General features: G+C 49.4%; 1 long non-coding RNA gene across 1 annotated transcript; it reads right to left on the bottom strand.

Moving 5' to 3' along the window:
• Positions 1-14,912: 14,912 nt before the first annotated feature.
• LOC140681030 (uncharacterized) lies at positions 14,913-15,644 on the bottom strand. The gene is made up of 2 exons (XR_012052311.1): positions 15,418-15,644; positions 14,913-15,096 (listed from the first exon to the last, which is right to left on the bottom strand). It is a non-coding gene; the product is annotated as an uncharacterized lncRNA (long non-coding RNA).
• Positions 15,645-16,716: the final 1,072 nt, after the last annotated feature.

Genomic DNA, 16,716 nt, shown 5'->3' with positions numbered 1-16,716 from the left:
GCTGACATTGCAACTGGTAAACATTCCAAATTTTGTCTTTCCAGTAGCCAGGAACAATAAGCTGCAAAATTATTCTTTGGCCTTTCCTCCTTTGATTTAGTGCTGCTGAACTAATAAAGTAATAGTGTCCATTATTCTGCAAATGCTTTGCTGCTGTGGAAACTGATTCTGCTGGGCTTTGCAGTTTATTTCCAAAGGATATGAAGTAGCATTCACCCATCTCACCTTGCCATAGCTCGTTCCATTTCACACCTGGCTTTGCACAGTTAAACAGCAGCGTCTTGTTATGGCTACTTGTAGTGGCAAATGATTTTGGCTTTTCTAATGTAACTGCACTGGTCAGGTTTCGCTAAGATAAAATGACAAGCTGCACCCCAGGGGATTAACCGAGGGTGATGGGTGGACTGACAAAGACCAAGGGAGAGCAGGCAGGGTGTGTTGGAGTCACTTGGGCTGCACGCAGTGCTTTCCCTTGATTTCTGTCAAGCGTCTGCCTGTGGTTGTATCTTCAGTTCATTAACAAAATTACAGGCTTTACTCATTGCTCTTTAGTTTACTGAAGATGGCTGCAACTGTTCGGATGTGGATTTAGAGACTAAAGTTGTTTTTCCCAAGGTTATCACAGTGAAATTATTACATATTCCAGGGAAATGTAATGGCCTTTCAGAATATCTTCATGTCTCTCTCACTAACAATGCGAGAAACCGCCTTTCTGATGGTGAAGGTTGAATTCTGTGTTAGGAGTTGCTTGTCCTTTGCTTGCTTGGACAGCAGTAGGAAAAAGGAGCAGAAAGTTACTCTGAACCACCTCTAGAAAAGTTTTGCTGTGCATTCAGATCAGCCGAGGGTTTATTGCCTCTGAACTTAGAACACCACACCTTAAAGAAAGTGGTGTGATTATCCACATCCTTCCCTACAGAAAACCCTGCACTCTAATGTTGTAGAGCAACATTTGGTGCTGCTGGGACCAGGCAAATTATGAGCGGCTCCTCTGATTCTCTTAATTTTAAAGTTAGGACAGATGATTACCCCCAAATTCCGCTGGGGAAACCCCAAACTGTTTAGCTAAGCTAGATGTAAGTCTCTGGCATGTGGCTGGTGTAGCAAAACCCAAAAATCAGGAATAAACTTTCTCCCTTTTTTCTTCTTAATAACATTTTTCTACCGTTTGGATCACCTGGTGCATAACAGAGGTGGCATTTGTGTTGTGGCACTTACCTCCCCAGCAATTGATGGGGTATTTTTCTTCAGGGGCCTGTTTTCTTGAAATTTGTAGAGACTGTGCTTCTGAGGCAAGATGCTTGCCCTCTGTTAAATTTAATTGAAATTTGTTGTCAGTTTTATGGAGGAAATTACCCCATATGTGCCTAAGAGTGACCTCATCAGCCTTATTTCCATTAAAAACAGGGTAAACTGATCTCATAGTGACTTTTTAGTCCCACTTGTTCTGACTCCCCTCCTCCCACCCCTGAAAGAAGTAGAGAAGTCTGCCACCTTTCAGGCATTTTTATACTCTAAGAAGATGAAAATAGACATTTTTCCATGTCAGCAGCCTAGGAGGAGTAGAAAGTGCATCCTCTTGGTACTATTATTCTTCCTTCTCCAAATACTAGTGGGAGAACACTGGATTACAAGTTCTAATGAAAACACCAAGGGAAACAATTCCCAACAGCTGGTTGGGATTTTTCATTGTTTGGAGTAAAGGTACCAGTCAAGCAATGAATAGACTTTGTCTGTCTTTGCATAACATTTACATACTTATTCCCTGAGAAGCTGCGCTGGGATTATCAGCTCCATGTGCTCAGGGCCATTGCCGGGGCAGCCCCAGGGAATTGTACAGTTCCATAGCCCTGCAGTGGGATTGCAGTTCCCTCATTCAGTTTTGTCTGCTAGGAGATTTTTTAATTTTTTTTAATGTGAAACACAGACCTAATTCTCTGCACTTCTTTTCCTCTGTTATGTGGCCGGTCCCTGAAACTTTTTGAGATTGAATTTTTCTCATAAAAATGAATCTAAACCCAGAGAAAAAGCCACGGTCTTGCTTTCTATTTATAATGTTGTGCATCTCTCTCAGTTGTGTACAAAAATAATGAAAATCTTAATTGGCCCATGATCTAATAGGCTATTTATAAGCATGCACACACATATGACCAAAATGTGATGGTAAAATTTAGCAATAGGAAAGCTTTTTATATATTGGTAAAATATGAAAATACAGGATTCCAGTTAAAGAACAACAACAACAAAAAAAAAAAAAAAAAAAAAAAACACAAAAAAACCAACAACAACAACAAAAAACCAACACCAAATGAACAAAAAAAACCAAACAAAAGCAAACAAGCAAACAAAAACCAACTAATTGCAGAATTTAAACCCAGAGAATTTTGGTTCAAGCTCCACCTGAGCCCTGGAGCCAATATATTTGGCTTCAGTGAATTCCATGAAATCTGTTATAACTGTTTTTAAAAGATAAAGCCAGAATAACTCTGACATGGAATTCTATAAATCCAGACTCTTAATTTCTGTCCCAATGGTGTGGAACACTTCAAAACATTGGGCTTTTCAAAATGTCCCTGCGCAAAGGAAGAAAAAAATAAGCTACCCCTCCCCACTGATATTTTTCAGTAGCCCAGCCTAAACTCCTGTTTCTGATAAGGGTACAGCTGGGCCAGCTCTAGTTTTGGGTTTAAAAGGAGCTGGGCTCATTCTCTTAATCTCTTTGTGGCTTTGATGCCAACACATACCGAACTTTTTCACAAAGAAGCACTCAATCAAACATACTGGACCTGTTTCAAAGAACACAGTGTTTTCTATACTTGCAGAGGGAAGATTTATTTTATCTTGGTCAGTATTTGTCTCTGGAGTCAGTGACCCTTCTTTTTCCACCTCATCTGAAGTGAGCCACCGGCTGTGAGTGCAGGGCAGAGCACCCAAACTTCCCAAGGCCACCCCAGCACCACAGTGACCCCAGGAAGGAGCGTTTTGGAACCAGTGGCCAAAGGTGGTGTGGGGGCGGGAGCGGATCCGTCCCCTCCCTCAGTGAACCCAAGGCTCGGGCAATAGAATTGGCACAGCACTGAAGCCTCCATGAACGAGCAGCTCCCTTTGCTCCCCCAGCACCTCACGCTCCCACTGAACCGGCTGTGGACACACTTTGGCACTGCAGCCCTCTTGTTCCTGAAATAAACCATGTGCTCCTGGCAAAGCGGGCAGCAGCTTGCCCTCTGCCATGGTGGCTGCAGGGGCACTGCAGCTGAAAAGGGCAAGGGCACATTCTCTTCCACTGCACTGATGTGCTGGGAGGGGCACAGGCACTTGGCAACAAACTCCCCTTGCTATTTCTCTTGGCATAAACTGCTTTCAAGGCTGGAATTCCCTTCCTGAGGGCCTCTCCTCAAAGATCCTGCAGGATTAGGCAGTAACCACTCAGGCTTCCTGCACTGTGGTTGTGTCAAAGGAGCCACGTTCCAACATCTGCACAGGTCCAGTCACCAGAACACTCTCTGGAGGCTTTTTCCAGCCCCTCCCTCATCCCTGCTGCCATACCCTGTTAGGAGGCTCCCAAGACCTTCAACAAATTGGCACTTGGAGTCCTCTCTCTGAAAGGAGAAACAGAATGGATCAAACAGCGCACCTTTACTAGAGATGATAAACCACCTTGCTGTGATTTATTTCTGTCATGCAGAATGCACGTGACAGAATTACTCTGCTGTGCCCACAGACTCCACAAAGCAGGAGGCGGACTAACAACACAACAGACATGGAAATGAATGTGAAATTGCAGGGTAACAGAGGCATATTGCTAAAAATTTACTGTTCCTAAAAAATGGCAGGAGAAGTCTGTGTACTTGAAAATCTCATACTTCTTGCAAGACGTAAACGAAGTATTCATTTTTAAAGCTTTTTCCACTTTATCATCATGTTACTGAGCAAAATACTCGGCTTAAAAATAAACATATTTATCCCTCATGTATTCAATTCTGGCCATCAAAGGAGCCATTGTGAACAAGGCAAGTCTAGAAATGTTTTCTGGATTGCCCAGAAATCATTAATGAAAAACAGCATCCAATGAGATTTGTTTAGGCTTTGAAACCCTCCTATGTTATAATTTTCTAGGTTTGAAACATACTGTAAGAAAACAATTTTAGGACTGATTAAACTATTAAAGCCAGTCACACACAAAACTTGTCTTTTTTGCTTGAGTTCTGTTTGTTTATTAAGCCCCACTTCAATTCCACTTCTCCCAGTTCCAGCACTGAAACCCAGTGAAGTGCTTGAAAGGAGCCACTGGTGTAAACTTGCACCCCCTGCCCTGTCATCCTCTCTGCTGTGTCCCCCACGCACTGTCCTTGGCATGACAATCATCCAGTATCTCTGTGGAAACCTCACGTCTCTTTTCTTACGGTAATCCCAATACACTCACCCAAGAAACGCATGCTCACGTCCCCCTTCAAGGCTGGAGAACTTTTACCTTCACTGTTTCTCTGCTCATCCATCTCTGTCAAGCCCAGGGACGGGCAGGACCCCCTGTGCTCTCCCAGCTCACCCACGTCCTGGTGAGAGGAGGCAGCTTCTCTGGGCACCCTGTGCCAGGACCTGTCCACTCTCCCAGCCAGGAATTCCTTCCCTAGACCCCATCCATCCCTGCCCTCTGGCAGTGGGAGCCATTCCCCGTGTCCTGTCCCTCCAGGCCTTGGCCCCAGTGCCTCTCCAGCTCTCCTGGAGCCCCTTCAGGCCCTGGAGGGGGCTCCGAGCTCTCCCTGGATCCTTCTCCTCTCCAGGTGAGCACCCCCAGCTCTCCCAGCCTGGCTCCAGAGCAGAGGGGCTCTGCCCTTCAGAGCACCTCCATGGCCTCCTCCGCGCTTGTTCCAACAGCTCCACATACTTCTTGTGCTGGAGCCCAGGGCTGGGGCAGCTCTGCAGGTGGGGTCTCACCCGGGTGGGGGAGAGAGGCAGAATCCCCCCCATTCCCCCACCTCTTTTGATGCAGCGTTGATGCAATTTTGGCCGTGCATGACACCCATCTCTTCCTCCACTGCGTAACTCCAAGGGTTAACTCTCCTGGCAAGGGCCCTCCGCCCTCCAGCAGAGTCCCTTGTTCTTACCTGCACATCTGCACACAAACCAGGCACTGCCACAGTGCCTTCCAAAGGCCACGCAACAGCTCTCTCTACTTAGGCCACAGTGGAATCCTGAGACACGGAGAGGTCCTGGATGGAATCCACGGTCCGACTGCAGCCCACACGTCTCTGCAATACAGAGCGATTTGGTGCCAGCTTTGATGGGTGCCTCTGGGAGAGCGGGGAAGGCTGATGCCTGTACAAGCCCTGCCCTGAGCTATCCATGTCCCAGTCCCTCTTGTCAGCACTGCACGATCCCACAGAAATAAGACAAAAGGTCTGGAGCACAGGACCACTGATTTCAAACCCATCTGCCTGCCAAGGCAGCTGATGATCACACTGCTGGGATGCAGAGCATTAACATTTGCTTCAATGATGTGTATTAACATCCAAAATGACACAGAAAAATAAGGGTTTGTGGCCAGAGATGGTTCCTGGCCAAGGCTGGCACAGGATACTGATAGCCATGCACAACACAATTCTTCTGGCTGTCACCTTCATACCAGACAGTGTAAAGTTGGAGAGAAACCCAAGCTGGATGCCCAGAGAGTTGGAAGATCTGCATGTCTCATCCCTCATCCCTGTTTCTTGCTCTGGGACAGGCTCAGTCCAGGGCCCCAGGGCTCCCTGTTGGCTCCAGACAGATCTCTTACCATGAGGAGCTCCATTCAGTATTTGGATGTGGGGCACGAGCACCCTCACAGTAAAGTACAGATGTGCAGCTGCCTTCATCCTTCCAACCACACCTCCCTCAGAAAATTATATCAGACATTGTCACTGCACTTGTCTTTGTCCAAACCCACAGAGTCTGGAATTAGCTTCCCTGTCCTTTGAAAGACTTTTTCAGTTGTGTCTTAGCTCAGCTCCAGTTCTGTGATTTTGCCTGGGCCCAGGTCAGTCGCAGCACTGCCTAAGAGTGACCTTCCCTGACCAGATGGGTCTCTGGGTACTGGGGCACTGGAACTCTTCCAGCCTCTTCTCTGCTGTTCCAGGGGTGCTTAACAGCTAACAGAGCTGGCCAGAGCTCTCTTCAGACAGTCCCCAGGTCCCTGGGATGCAAGTTCTCCAGCTGATTTTAAAATATGGATAGCTAGCTGGTGGTATTTGGCTGCTTGATAGACAGGAAAGAAAACATCCTTTTTTGCTAATAATTATTTTTTTGTCTTCCTTCTGTCAAACAAAGAGGAATGCTGTCTTTAATACACCTGCAGCATAGCAAAGAAAATTCCAAACCTGCCGGGCTGTGCTGGGCCCGCTGCTGAGACACATGCACAAACAATCTTTTTTGTTCTTCAAAAAGATAAAAATGCCTGTAATAAAACTTACAGTAAAGTAATATTGTCTCTCAAACTGTTCAAGAAAAGGGACATTGGAGCTTTAATGCCCCAATGTGAAATGTTGAATAAAATCTTCCCCCGAGTTTGCACCCAGTAATAAAATACTATTTTTTTCTGACAAAACTAGGTAGGTCTATATGAAAACAGCTCAGGAGGCTCTCACGGTGATGAGGACAGAGCAGAGAAGAACATTAAAGGTGAAGTGTTAGTTCCCTGAATTAATGCCCTGATGGAGCCAAATTGTTTTGCAAAGAGACATAACAGTTTCTTCCCCTTGTTTCCGAGTGTCTGAGTCACCCTGTAACTCATAATCTGCACTAGTGCAGATCAATCTGACATGAGTAAGTAACATATCTGGCTCCTGTGCTCCAAGCCACATGTCTCCAATGTAAATGGAAGTCAGGAATACAGAAACAGCTGTGGGAAAAAGAGAAGACAAAAATCAGAACAGATATTCTTCTATTTCCCCACAGGATTACCAAGCTAAGCTGCTGGACTATGTTTTAAAAGAGTTCCCTAACTCTTTTCCTAGCTGGAAAATCTGGAGTGGCTTTGCCCATGCAAAGCCAACGATCCTACTCACAAGAAGGAACAAACCAGTTTCCTGTTAAATAAAGCAGTAGGAAATCTGACCTGTCAGATACTCTCACTGACCAGCAACAGGGATCAGCATCCAGGCCCATGTGGAGCTGGGTGTTTTTGCAGACTATTTTCCCTCTTGGAATTATATTTCTTTCACGTCTTTTATTCCATTTTAGTCCCTGAAAGGGAAGTTTCTTAGAGGGAGTGGGAGTGTTGAAGTGTCAGAAAACCTCACAGTGTGGCCATGCTCTGTGCTGCCCACTCCTGCCCCCGTCCCACCAAAGACACAGCTTCTGCTTTGGGAAGCCACGAGCCTGGGTGGATACGGGAGAACTGATTGAATGGATTTAAAAAGCCATGGAATTTCCTAGTGTCTCCCACCACTGCCTTGTAACATAAGTGATAAGAACAAGACAAGTCACCTGTCTTGTCCGCATCCTCTTCCACCGCTGCTGATAGGCACAGAGATTTCAGAAGCTCGTGGAAGGTGCTGAACAGGCCCTGCTCCTCCATTAGCTGCAGCACGATGGAACTGAGCCCACCGAGCTGCCTGGAGAGCCCAGCCGAGGTGCTGCTGGCCTGGCAGGGCCGGGTGCAAAGCTTGAAGAGGCTGTTCCTCAGTGTCTCATCCCTGAACATCTCCCGCGCGGCCGCCGGGTGTGGCAGGACGCGGTTTCGCAGCCACCTCGGTGCTGGGGACACGTCCTGCTCCCCGAGGGGCTCTGCCCAGCCAGGGACCTCACGCCACGCAGTGACAATGTGAACAGATGCAGAGGTGACAGCCGCTGCCTCACCCCCACCTTCACCGGCTCTGAGGGTCTCCCCTCCGTGTGTGGAGGGTGGTGCTGGGAAAACAGGGTCCCAGTGGGCAAGGATGGAATTCAGATGTTCTCTGCATTTCTCCAGCTCAGGCACTTCCACGTCTGCAGCAGGGTCATCTTCTTCCACCCCGTTCTTTTTCTGAGTGTGACGATACACACGAGATGAGGCTTGAGGTTTGTTCTTTAATATTTTCTGTAAGAAGATAACCACCATCAAAACAAACATCAGATACTCCAAAGGATTTTCCTAGAACAAAATTGTGAAGCAAGGTGTTCTCCTGTGCTGATTCAGTTGTTACAATGGCAAGTACCAGCCTCGTTTAGCAGCCTCATGGAGCCTGTGCTGTTCAAGGGGGCCCCGGGAGCTCCAGGGACTCCAGGCTGGAACCCTGTTCCAAACTGGACCACCCAGCCTGGGCACGAGAGAAGCTCCTGAAGCCTGGAGCAACACAACCCACACATGCACTGAGTTACAGGCATCACTCCACAAACCCTCTTCACATCTTTCTGAGGAGTTTTAAAGGGTGAAGAAACTGTAGAAAAGCTAAAGCTTTTACAGAATCCCTAAATACATGACACTTTCTTAACTGATACAGAACATTTAAACAAACCTACAGAAGCTTTAATGTGCACCAAAAGCAGCTGCTGCTGCAGGAAACCAGTGCTGCTTTAAGAACTCCCACTCCCAAGTTCCTTGCACTTTTTGTTCACAAAGAGAACAAGAGAAGTCACACAAGTCCTGGCTTGTTTTCCTTTCTTCAAAACTGGTGACAACAAGAGACACCAACTGTTAACTTTCACTTGCTTTACTTATTTATTGTTTTTACTTACACATCTCTTTCAGATCCCCATTCACAGCTTTGAGCACAAAGCCTCCAGGCACTGCTTCTTCTCTTAAGATTTCATTAAAAATACCCCTTTTCAAAGCCTGACTCAAGATTTGCCACTAAGTTTCATTTTAAAGCTCTTTCCCTTCATAAACTGTGTTTCCCCAAACCTTCCAAATTGTGTTCAAAGGTTCAAAATCACCACAAGGAAGATCCAAAAAATGTCTTTCCCTTTCCTTTCCTCCTCCCTCCAGGTATATCAGCCAGACAGAAGGTGTTAGTCCTACTTCCAGAGAAGTTTGCCTCATTTGAACTGCTGGCCTGAAACAGCTACAACAAAATACACCTTGCTGGAAGTATTTCAGCACTTACTGAGCAATTCTTTGTTTCAGTCCTTCTGAGCCAGGGCCCGCAGGTCCTCCTGCAGCTGCAGCTCTTTGCTGACAAGGCTCCACGTGTGCAGCAGCAGCAGCTCCCTGCTGGAGAGGACGCTCTCATTAACTGTGTAATGCCTCATCTCCCTAAAAGCCTCCACAACAACAGCACAGTATTGCAGCACAGAGCTGAGGGTGCTGAACAACCCACTCAGCTTGGCCAGATCTACATTAGTCCTGGCAAAGGAAAACACGAGTGCCATGCAAACCATCACTACAGCTCTTAATCCCTGCTGTCAGAATGGCCAGGAATTAGGGACGAAGGATTTGACAGCAACTGGGCATCACATTTTACTTTATTCCCCGTGTATTCAAACACCTAAATCCTCCTGTCAAAGAAATCCCATCCAAATTCACTACTCAGCACACAAACTGGAGGTGAAAAATGCCATCTAGCAGAGATAAAGAAAGCCTCCTGACCTTAATAAAGTTCAAACTGGACAGAGGATGAAATGCAAACCAACTAAAACAAAAAACAAAACAAAGAACTTACCAAATATGTTTGATTAACGCGACCAAAACACACAGAAGTTAATTTACAAGCTGAATAGGAAGAAGTTTCCTATTCTCCTGGGATTGATTCTTGTTTTCTCTCATCTTCTAAATTTGTTAGCCATAGAGTATGGAGTAAGGAAATAATTTTATTTATCACCTTGTTCTCCAGAAACCTGAAAAACAAAACTGTGGTAAGCGCATTTCTCTCCCTCTCAAGATTTTTCATAAAGGTGCACAGAGAGAAATAAAAGAGAAAACAATTTCTATTTCTGCTCCTTGTTTTTCCTATGTGGAGTGTGTTTGGAGAATTGTTTACCTGGAGTGAGTGCTTGATCAGATTCTGGTGAGGATTGTTTGAGCCTGATGGCCAATCCAACCCACCTGTGTCTGGACTCTCGAGAGAGGGTCTCAAGTTGTGGGAGAGTAAGAGTCAGAGAAAGTAGTATGCACTTTTAGGATCTTCCTTTTATATAGTATACTAATCCATTTTAGCATAATTATAATAATCATTCAGCCTTCTGAATTGAGTCAGACATTGTCATTTCTTCCCATTGAGTTTTGCCTGCATTTACAATACAAAACAAAATGAAAAACAAAAAAGAAAAGAAAAGAAAAGAAAAGAAAAGAAAAGAAAAGAAAAGAAAAGAAAAGAAAAGAAAAGAAAAGAAAAGAAAAGAAAAGAAAAGAAAAGAAAAAGAAAACCACATTTGAAAGGCAGATCCTCATCAGCAGCTGGTCCATCTCCTAAGGGGGACCATATTCTAGTGCACTTTTGGTGCACTTGCCTGAACTTGTCAGGGCACTCTATGTTAGCAGAAGAGATTTTTTGTGAGGGAGAGGCAAGGGGAGGAGAAATAATGTTCTAGACAGCTCAAATCCATTACTGTGCAACTTCCTGTGCAGGTGGTCCTGCGAGAGGATGGGAACTGGGGGTGCTTGAAATTTAAAAGGTAAAGACACCAGCACAAGGTGTCATTTTGCTTTTTCAAGGCAGTGATTTCCAAATCACAAAGCCCCCCACCATCATCCCACCTACCACAACCTGAAAGCGTCTTGATTCTGTTTTCAAAAACACAAGGGAGGCCTCAGAGTTCAGCAAGTTCTGCCAGGGCAGCCCTTGGCACCCCTGTCTCCATGTCTGTCACCCTTGCTTTCATCCTCAGCCACAGAATTCTTCTACTGTGGGCAGGAAAATTGTTCCCATTTCTCCTGTACTTTGCTGACTGCCTTTTCTCTAAGCTGTGCAGGACCCACGTGAGGAGGCTGGGATCCTCTGTCAGCTCATAGGCAGCTCTGGTGACACGGAAAGCACTTTGTAATATTTCCAGAATACGACTCTGAAACAGAAAATGCAACTTGTTCTTTTACATCCAAGACCTAATTATCTAACTTAAAATGAGCAATTTGGCTGGTATCTGATCAACTTCCAGGTAAAATGAACACCACCTGTTCTCAGGAACTCCAGAGAAGGAAAGACACTCGCCCTTCAACACTTCATACTACAGGTGCTGCTCTTACAAGAAGTATTCAGGTAGCAAGAAAATTTTCTCTTTTTCTCCAAGGTTTGATACCTGAAATACTCAGGGTGGATACTCCCAAACCTGAGAGCTCCTGACATGCGAGTTTCTCTCCTGCTGAAGCACTGTTCAGGTAACAAATGTGCTGGCTGGGGAATAGAGACCCCAAAAAGAAAAGGCCCCGACTGCAGGAGCAAAACCACGGCACCCACGTGAGGCTCCATGATGGCAGGAACCTGTTCCAGTTTCAGGGGGTAAGGATGGGACTGATTTAGACACAAGCAATAATTTCCCCCTCCGCACATACAAAAAACCAACAAGGAACAAATTTTCAAGAGGACCAAGGCAGAGTCAGCGGTTCTTTTCTTTTTGGTACTTGAGATCTTGAAGCCATGCAGGCTTCTGTGGTTTGGGGTTTTTTAGAACTTTCTTTTCAAATTCTTACCTGGGAGCCCTCGTCACACAAAGGACTGTTGAAAAAGGACATGGATTGTCCAATGTGACACTGCAAAGTCCTTGAGGAGGGCAAGCCCCGCTCAGCAACATCCAAGCCATCCATGTGCTATCTACCACATTCCCGTCCTGAATCCAAACCCAGCTCTTTGCTGCTCCCTGGGAAGGAAATGGATCCTATCCCATTGAAAACCAGTACATCAGCCCATTCTTCAGCCAGCACACCCTGTCTCTCTTTGTCTCACACCTGGACACCTGCTCCAGATGTATTCTGCGAGGGACAGGATCAAAACTGCACTTAAAATCCTGAAATAGAACCTGCATTGCCTTCCCATCATCCATGAGATGGGTGACCTCATGGTAGTGGCATAGTCAATCAGACAGGAATTTCCCTGACTGCGGACTCATGACTGACACCATGAAAGGTTTCAAGCACCAGCATTTTATTATTCCCCAGTTACAAACTTTTATACCCTTTTCCCTCCCATGCGTAATATCTGAGTGCCCTTTTACTCTTTTGTGGTTGGTCAATAACCATCAGCATTCCGTGCTTCTTTTCCTTCAGTGCTGTTCACCTGTCTTATACAGCTGCACCTCATTGGGAATGAGGCTCATCTGCAGCCCCATTCCCTGCGTCCCATAATCTGTTCTCCTACATTCCCCTCCGTTATCTCACGCTGCCCTGGCCAGGTGCTGGCACTGTCCTTCCATCACTTCCCAGTAGTGCCAATGATGGCCTTTCCCGCTATCAAGATCAGATTATCAGGGCTGGAGTTTCCTGGAGAGTCCAATCCCTTCCTGTCAGATCAGAAAGGGCCAGAGAACACTGAGCCAGCGTGGACCTCCTTGTCTTTCAGGACCTTGGGCAGAGGATTTAGGGGCTTCCTGTTGGGACATATTGGGATGAATCCCATTGTCCTGGCTTGTAAGATAAGCATGTATTCTATTTGCCATCTGTTGGAGGTTGGGCAGTTTTCTTATCTCTTCCAAGAACAATGTCTCCCTCGGGGAAGTTATCTTCTGTTAATGGGCCATGGAATGACTCACTGCATGACTGGTGAAATTGCATCATCCCATTGTGAGATGCTCCACCCAGAGGGAGGAGCCATGCATTCCTACCTGCATAAACTCAGCAATTTTTGGGACTCCAGGGCAGCCCTTCGCTGGATTCCCAGGGAAGTAGCTTTCTTCTCTGTGAGATTCCCAGAGGAATGCCAAGCTGAACTACCAGACCTTCCGAGAAAACTCCACCCTTCTAGAGATCACCGCTTTAGCAGCATTTCATCTGCCACTCCAGGAAGAACAGCCACCATTTAACTGAACCACTACCAACACCCTGACTCCTCAGGGTGTCAGGTTTCTGACTCTACCACTAGTTTTGTTTTTACTAATTACATTATTATTATTATTATTTTTATTTAGTTTTTCTCCTAGTAAAGAACTGTTATTCCCATTTCCATATCTTTGCCTGAGGGCCTTTTATGTTTGAAATTGTTGTAATTCGGAGGGAGGGAGTTTACCTTTTCCATTTCACATGAGGCTTTTGCCTTCCTTCACAAACTCCTGTCTTTTTAAACCAAGACACCCATCCAACGCCACAGCGTCACAGATGTTGTTCTGGTCCAAGCTGTCCCAGGCAATACCACGTGAAAGATCACTGTAACAGCACTGTCCTTCTCTTGTTGGAAATCCTTTGGCACCCAGAGAAGCCAGTGGTACTTGGCAGAGCCAGGGTCTGTGGGACAAGGACACTGGGAGCAGCTAAAAGCAGAGAGGGTGCTCAGAGAGCCGAATTCCCACAGGATTCAGCCACTCCAAGTAGGCCAAGCCATGCCTGGCATGGCTTTGGGCATCAGGGTTCTGCTGGCCCTGGTGGGCTGCAGAGCCACGGAGGGCCGAGCTGAGTGTCAGACACCCCTGGAGAGCTGGGAGAAAGCCTGTGGGCAGGACACGGGGTCCCAGTGACCTCCCATCCCCAGTGCCAGCGTGGTGGCCACACCTGTCCTTCCAGTGGCCCCACAACAACTGGTCTCCCAGTTGCTTCAGTGCCTGGAAGGATCTCTCAACCCTGACTAGGTGCCAAATCCCAGCGTCCAGCTGGCCATGACCCTGTCCAGAGGTTATGGCCAGCCCGGGTCCAGAAGTGGCCGTGCCAGGAGGTCAAGGAGGAGGCAGTGAGAAGAGCCCAGCAGGGCAGGGAGGCGAGGCAATGAGGGGGCAGAGGGAAGGGGAGGGAAGGCATTTGGTCCCAGAGGGCCAGGCCAGGCTCTGCTGGCTCTCAGCGTGCCCTGGATGGGCAAGCTGGTGCCAGGTGCCATCTCACCACGTGCCCCGACTGTCCTCTTGTCCTCCCCACAGCCATGACCTCGGGACCAATGGCTCTGCACATCCTTGCCTCCTCTTCTGCCAACACAGTCCAGGGAAAATACTTCCACTACTACTGTTGGTAAATGTGGCAGATAGGCTTGACATGCATGAATTTCTGTTTCTTCCTGCTTATGATTACAATTTACTGTGAAGGGATTTGATGGCTAAAATGGGAATGTCAATTATGAGTGTGAAAGCTGATGAGGAAGCTATGGCACTTGTAACTTTGTGTCAAATGTCAGAGAAGACCTATGCTGAAGTAAAGCCAGAAGTGCGAGCAGTCCCACAGAAATGTGGAAAATTAGATATGCAACCTCTCCAAATGACTTCGAAGGCACCGGGACAAGTGGTGTCTAAAAAGCAATACCCTGTTTCAAGGGAGAGAAGGCAAGGGGTTACAGCCTGTTGCTGAGCTCCTGTTCAAGGCAGGTCTTTTGGGGCAACGTATGTCTGCCTAGAACACTGCCATCCCTGCCCAGTAAGAGCCCGGCAGAATTTTAAAGATTTTTAAAGAATTTTAAAGCGTTAAAAAGCAGATGAACTGAGTCTCCTCCCCTAGCCCTTCCAGACAGGGAAAAAGAATTTGAATTTTGTGTGGATGTGGAACAGGAGCATGCCACAGGAGTTCTAGTGGAAGAACACCACAGGGCTGCACTTGAAGACCGATGGCCCATCTTTGTAAAATGTTAAACCCCTCAGCGAGGGGTGGCCCCATGGCCTCCCGCGAGGTACGATCTCCAAACAGATCCTGGTTCTTTTCCTTGGATCCACAGCGCGGTTTTTCCTGGATTGGCTTCCCCTGTGTAAGGGATAGGGATATGTAGGAGGAGTCTGTTGGGCTCTCCCCCACGACCATTAGCAGTTTCAGGCCTCCCAAGGACTCCTGTAACTCCCTTTTCCCCACCAATATCCCACTTTAGCTGAAGTTGCTGACAAGGACCAGCCCTGAAACACCAAAATGGGTTTGTTGTTTATTTCTCGGGTCCTCAGCCCTGCGTGGGACTCGGTAAGTGGGTGCTGCAGAGGCTCCGGCAAGGCATCAAAAACGCCGGCCCCACACCCAATGGTGGCGCGAGATCTCCTCCAGCTCCGGCCTGTCCGCAGGGTGCTTGGCCAAACACCATCGGATCAGGTGCTGGAGCTCTGGGGAGAGAAGCCAGAAAGCGCCGGTCACCGCCAGAGGTCTCCTGCCCAGCTGCCCCCGTCGCCCGCGGGGCCCGGGCCGTGCCGCGAGCGCTCTGGGCCGTGCCGGGCTCCCGACCGGCTCTGCCCCGCGCGGGAGAGCGGCACGGCGGGACGCGGCCGCCTCCTCCGGCCGCCCGAGCCGCGCTGACCCCGTCGGCACAGGCCCCTCCTGCGGCCGGCCCGTGAGGGCAGATCCACGTCCCGCGGAGCTGCGTGAGGGCCGCGCCGGGCGTGCGCCGCCAGCTGCCAAAGCCCGCCGGCTTGAGGCCGGACACCCACCTGGAGAGAGCTGCCGCCGGAAGAAGAGCTTCCCCAGCACGATGGCTTGGTCATCCTGGAAGGGGAGGCTGCCGCAGACCATGACGTACAGCAGCACGCCCAGGGACCAGGTGGTCGCCGCGTGGCCGTGGTAGCAACCCAGCCAGGTCCACTCGGGCGGGCTGTACACGCGCGTTCCTAGGGGAGACAGGCGGCGCTGGCCGGGCGCAGGCTGCTGCCTTCCAGAGCCTGGCACCAGCTTCCTGACCGAGGCAGGGGCTGCGCCCGCGGCCACAGCTTCCCCCCCGAGGCCACCCCGCATCTCCCCAGCCAGCTGGCCAAAGGCAGGAAACCATTCCACAAGGCCAAGAAGGCCAGCGGAGCAGCCCAGGCCCTTGTGGGCCCGCTGAGCCCAGGGGCCGGGAGCCGCTTTTGCCGCCCCCTCTCTCGTCAGGGCCGGCAGCCGCCTCCTGGGGCACGGCATCCGCCCCGTGCCAAAGGGCAGCCGGCTGAAGGCCGCGGCCCGGGAGGGAACGGGGCCGTGCAGTGCCTGGCACCGGGAGCAGGGCCCAGGCCATGGGCTCACCGGCAAAGTCCGTGAAGGCCCGCTCCTGGAGGAAGGTGCCGCAACCGAAGTCGATGAGCTTCAGGTTGCCGCTCTCCGGGTCCACGAGGAGGTTCTCCGGCTTGATGTCCCGGTGCAGGACGCCGCAGGCGGTGCAGTGCTGCACGGCCTCCAGCACCTGGCAGAAAAGCCAGCGCACCTGCTCCTCGCACAGGAACCCCTGGTCCTGCTCCTGCAGGAACTCCAGGAGATCCCGTGATGCCCCCGGACGCTCCAGCACCAGGATGAAGCTATCCGACAGCTCAAACCAGTCGAGCAGCTGGATGATGTTCTGGCAGCCAGAGCCCACCTTCTCCATCAGCACCACCTCCAAGGGCACGCGGGTGCCGTCGGGCTGTGAGGAGGAGAAAATCAGTGCCTGCGGCAGGTGCTGCTGCTGCTGCTGCTGCAGGCCTGGGGCTGCGCTGCGCCCTGCCCGGGATGCCCCAGTGCCCCCTGCCGCAGCCTCCCTGGCGCTTGCGCTTCCTCCCGCCCGGGGGATGCTCGGGGCTGCCCCTGCCCGGCCCCGGCACCGCTGTTCGGCGTGCCCAGGCCCGCGGGGCTGCGGCTCCGCACGCTGAGCCCGCCCCGGGATTCTCCCTGCCCGCCGCGCCCCGCTCTGTCCCGCTGGCCCCGCTCGCTCACCAGCTCGTCCCACTGCAGGACGCTCTCCCGGGCCACGCGTTTGAGGGCCACCTGCGAGCCATGGGGAGAGG

Source organism: Taeniopygia guttata, chromosome 31, assembly GCF_048771995.1.
Source record: "Taeniopygia guttata chromosome 31, bTaeGut7.mat, whole genome shotgun sequence".
In the NCBI taxonomy this organism is placed as follows: Eukaryota; Metazoa; Chordata; class Aves; order Passeriformes; family Estrildidae; genus Taeniopygia; species Taeniopygia guttata.
The sequence above is the reverse complement of the archived record's forward strand: the minus strand, read 5'-3'. Positions and strand labels throughout refer to the sequence as shown.